This window comes from Calidris pugnax, unplaced genomic scaffold, assembly GCF_001431845.1.
Source record: "Calidris pugnax isolate Ruff unplaced genomic scaffold, ASM143184v1 scaffold209, whole genome shotgun sequence".
Classification (NCBI taxonomy): Eukaryota; Metazoa; Chordata; class Aves; order Charadriiformes; family Scolopacidae; genus Calidris; species Calidris pugnax.
The window spans coordinates 218,073-222,967 of NW_015090978.1; the positions used below are offsets into that span (position 1 = coordinate 218,073).

Consider the following 4,895-nt stretch of genomic DNA (forward strand, 5'->3'; position numbering starts at 1 on the left):
CCCCCCCCGTTTCCCCTCAAGTTACTTAAAGAAATCAGATCTGTCAGGACGGGCGAAAAAAATGCCACTTCCCAACTAACAGGCGGAATCCAGCCCAGATTTTCAGTCCTTTCTTCTTCTTTTTTTCCTTCCTCCCTTTCACTAATTTATCCCGATGTTAGCACATTCTGTCTTGTAACACCCGGGCGCCTGTAGGTTTGTTTCATGGGATCATTACTTACTGATCAGGACGGCTCCCAGGTCCGGGGCTGAAGACGGAGTGTGAAGTTGGGGAAACATTTTTTTTTTTTTTTTTTTTTTTTTAAATTAACTGTGATGATTATTACCTCTCGGTGCTCATTCAGGAAAAGCAAACAAAAATCTGGTCCTTGATGCTTCACTTCTGAATGTGAAATATTACCTACCAGCTGGTAAAGTTGTGAGGATCAGCATTTTTTTTTCTTACTATTTTTTTTTTCTTTAAGCAAGGAGGAAAAAAACCTAAACAAACAAAAAAAAGGACTTCTGATCCGTGTGCCAAAGTAGGGGGAGATATGTTATTGACCGAATTATACTGGCTGAGATGATACTTGCTTTCTACTTCTTGATCACTTGCTCTTTAAGTAAAATGAGGCACAGAGTTGTTGCTGAGACGAGTGGGAACAGCATTTTGATTTGCTGGTTTAATTAAAAATGATAAAGGATTAAAGGTAAGCACTATGCCTATATATGTATAAATATTTCGACAGTCGACTGTAAAAGGGAGAGATCCCTTTAAAAATCGTTTTAACTAAGCTTTGTCAAACACACACTCATTTGCGGTCACTGAGGCCACCTTGGTGCAGATCACTTAAAGTGTATGTCTTAATCAGTTTCCTGTACAGTCAGTAATACTATATTTAACAGACCTAACAATTGTGTGACCTAGGAGTACATTAGAACTGCTTTTAGAACTGTTATCTTGAGAATATTTTTTTAAGAAAGAAGATCTTTTTATTTCTTTTCTTTTTTGTGTTTTTTTTTAACCTATGGAGTTTAATATTTTCCAGTAGACATTTGTGTTTATAGGTTGTTGGTTTTTAACAGAAGCTGTACTGTGGCATGGAAAATTAGGTTTCCCACTTCCCTTAGCCCTCCCTCCCCCCAGTCCCCCCCCCCAAGAGATTAAGTAGAAGGGGGGTAGAAGATAATATAGGAGAGTCACAAAACTTCAAGGGTCTGGTTTAAAGCCACAAAATCCATGGAATGCAGTGAAGAGTGAATCTGTGTCCTTCCTTTTCTCCCTTTCGTGCCTAGGTGGTGGTCCAAGGGGTTAGATTACAACATGTGCTCCAACAGCTAGGCACCACTTCTAAGACTGTATTTCCTGAGCTTTGTGGATTTAAATCATGTAGTTGATTTTTTTCCTTTCTGGTTTTTTTTTTTTTTTCCCTTTTTTGTGGACACGACTTTTTAAGAGCGACTGTATATTGGTATACAACTAGATTAAAGATGCTCACTATAAAAGCATCACGGCCACTGCCTCCAGTTTAACAAACTTAAGAAAAAAACATGGCAATGGTGTATGATTTCGCTCCCCCTGCCTTGCCCCCCTTTTATTAGTCGTATTATATTCTGGTAACACCCAGACAAGAAATATTCAACTTTTTCCCCTCCTTACAGGACAAGGTGGACGTGGACTGCGGGTTGTGAACCTAGACGCACCTGGGGGAGGAAGACGAGAAGAGTTGAACTTAAGAGAGCCCAACGGAGATAAACGAATGTCCCCGCATCTCCAAAGGAAAGTTCATCGGATTTTTACTCTAGAGATCTCATCTTCAGGATGTCATTGAACACTTCCACTGCAGAAAAAGGTGTGGATCCAAACGCGGTTGACACTTACGACAGTGGCGATGATTGGGAAATCGGGGTTGGGAATTTAATAATCGATTTGGACGCCGATTTGGAGAAGGACAGACAGAAATTTGAGATGAATAATTCTACTAATACCACCACCAGCAGCAGCAACACCAGCTCTAAGGATTGCGGGGGTCTGGCTTCCAGTGGGGCTAATGCTACCTCAGCCTTAGCTGATGGCCTAAAATTTGCTTCTGTTCAGCCCTCTGCTCCCCAGGGGAATTCCTCTCACAAAGAGACTAGCAAATCAAAAGTGAAAAGGAGTAAAACTTCTAAGGATGCTAATAAATCTCTGCCTTCTGCTGCCTTGTATGGGATTCCTGAGATCAGCAGTGCTGGCAAGAGGCAGGAAGTCCAAGGGCGCCCTGGAGAGGCAACTGGCATGAATTCAGCACTGGGTCAAAGCGTGAGCAGTAACCCAAACGGCAATAATAACACCACCAGCAACACCACCACCATTGCCTCTTGTGGGAAAAACAAAGAGGAGAAACCAGGTAAAGCCCCAGGCAGCAGAGGCTCCAAGCGGGATAAGGATGCGGGAAAATCCAGGAAGGACAAGCAGCATGACCTACAGCAGGGCCACCCCAACGGCAGTGGGGGTGGCAGCAGCCAAGCTCCCCCTGGGCACCTCTATGGCTTCGGGGCCAAGGGAGGTGGCGGTGGAAGCAGCAGCCCCTTCCACTGTGCCTCCTCTGCTGTGGGGGAGGTGAGCAAAAGTACCCCGGATTCAGGGTTAATGGGGAACTCTATTTTGGTAAAGAAGGAAGAGGAGGAGGAGGAGAGCCACAGGCGAATCAAGAAATTGAAAACAGAAAAGGTAGGACAAAGCTCCTCTCCGCCTCTTCTCTTCTGTGTCTCCTTGTGTCTATAATAAATGTTCCACAACTGTGTGTTCGGCTCCTGTGTCCTTCTCTCTGCTGTGTATTTGTGATGTGCATCTGTTCTTCCTCTCTCTTAAAAAAAGAAACCCCAACAACCCCAAGACCTCTTCCCTAGCCAGAGGACACCATGTTTTGAGTGTGCTGCTCTTTCTTATGATTTCCACTCCCTGTCCTCAGACCTGGAGAACATTTCTCTGTTTAGTCAGTTCCTTTTGATCGCACTCGCCCAGAAGGAGAAACCCTGAGATGACCCTGACTGAGCTGTCCCTGGTTTTAGCAGAGAGCAGCAGTGTTGGTACCAGTGGGATGGCACGTGTTTTCAGGCTGGAGGTCGGTGTGTTTGCCTAGGGGGGTGTTGCAGCTCAGGCTCCAGGAGCAGCAGGTCTTGTATCTGCTGACACCTCTCCACCTCACCGGCGGGCATTCCTGGCCATTCCTCTCCCAAAGTCCAAAGGGACCCCTCTCCCTTCTCCCTTGACCCCCTGTCCGGAGTTGAGATGGTGCCTGGGGGGAAAGGGGAGGCATCGGGAGAGACCCAGGCTCCACCGTTGGGCTTCTTCGTGGAGATGCGGGGTGCTTTGTCGTCCTGGGTGCTCCTGTGGTACAGCAGCCCAGAGGCCCCAGAAGCTGGTGTGGAGGACGGGGAGGAAGGAGCCAGCAGCCAGGCGGTGCCTCTCGTCCTCCTGGAAGGAGGAGGCTGGGAGGAGGGGAATGCACCTTGTGCTGGGATACGCCTGTCGGCAAAAGAGCTTTCGGAACAGAGGGGAGCAGTTTGTCTCCTGTCTGGGGGAGCTTTCCTGTCTGAGCCCCGCTGGCTCCTGGATGCGAAACTGCTCGCTTGTTGAGTGGTTGAAATGTACGAAAGAAATCAGATGGGGGTGTGTGGTTTTTTTCTTCCTTTCTGTTACGTTACCTTACGAAGGATGCTTTCTCTAAGAATAATACATGGCCACGGCTCTATTCATCGGGAAGGGTGGAGGGAGAGCTTGGCTTTTGTTAACTGCTGGTTGAAGGAGGTTCTGGTGTCGGCGGGAATTGTTCTGTCCGTAAGGCAGCAGGAGTCTTCTGGGGGACCCGGGGGCAAGTGTTGGCCCAGGATTACGAGCCCGATGAATTCTACAGGTTGTTAAACAAAGATAACCGGGTCTGCCTGAAAAATAAAGCAAACCAACACCCCCCACAAATGAACAATCTCAGGGTGTTAGATTGTGACTTTATTGTCAGCTGTTGGTCTTAAATTACCTGCTTTTACAACTTCCCTGAGTGAATGTTCAGCAATGGGAAAACTTTCAGGTCGGTGTTAACTGTATGGTCTGCAAGTGTCTGGGAGGGCTGAGGGTCTGAGGGAAAAGTTACGTCTTTTTACAACCCGCTACGGGCTTTTTTTGTATTTCGGTCATGTTGAAGTTTTTATAATATTCGTCGACTGGAGGATTAGATTTGGGTGTTCGTGACATCAGATATTTGTTAAAATTGGAAGATAATTTCAAGGGCTTCTGTTCAAGGCAAGGAACAAATTAAATCCCATATTGTGTGCATATTATTGCTTTTAAGATAGCCTATCTACGGATGAATTTGAATGAGCCTTGTGACCTTTTCTAAATGCAGATGAGAAAAACAGATTGCTGTAATTCATGTGTATATGTTTGCGCTTTGATTTATGAAAGCTCTGTTCGTGGCGGAAAGGTGTTCTAAAATCTCACGGTCTCTTTATTAACTTAGTACAGTAGGCATTTACTTCTGTTGCCAATAGTCTTCAAATTGCAGTTCTCTAATCTGTTTTAACTATCTAGATAAATTGCCCTAATCCGGTCTTCACAATGGCTGTGGTTAAAGAGTCAGAGCCATTTGATTGGATTCAGTGGCTGCCTGGAATGTGGGAGGTACTGCCCTTTTGCAACCCCCTTAGCCTTTTAATCTCTCAGCCAAATGTTCACATTCAACAATTTTGTTTAGCTGGCAATCTGAACATTTCAGTATCTCAAAGGCTGCTGTCATGGCAACAGAGATTAGAGGGTGGTGTGGTTTCTCCCGTTTTTGTGTTCTTTTCACTCTCTAGTCACACAGGAAATTGTATGAAGAACCCGTATACGTGCAAGTCGTCTCTTAACGTGCAGTGTAAATTGGGTGGCGTGCAAA

General features: G+C 45.6%; 1 pseudogene; it reads left to right on the top strand.

Annotated features, from left to right (window-relative positions):
• LOC106894634 overlaps positions 1-2,746 on the top strand; it is a 4,177-nt pseudogene extending 1,431 nt beyond the window's left edge.
• Positions 2,747-4,895: the final 2,149 nt, after the last annotated feature.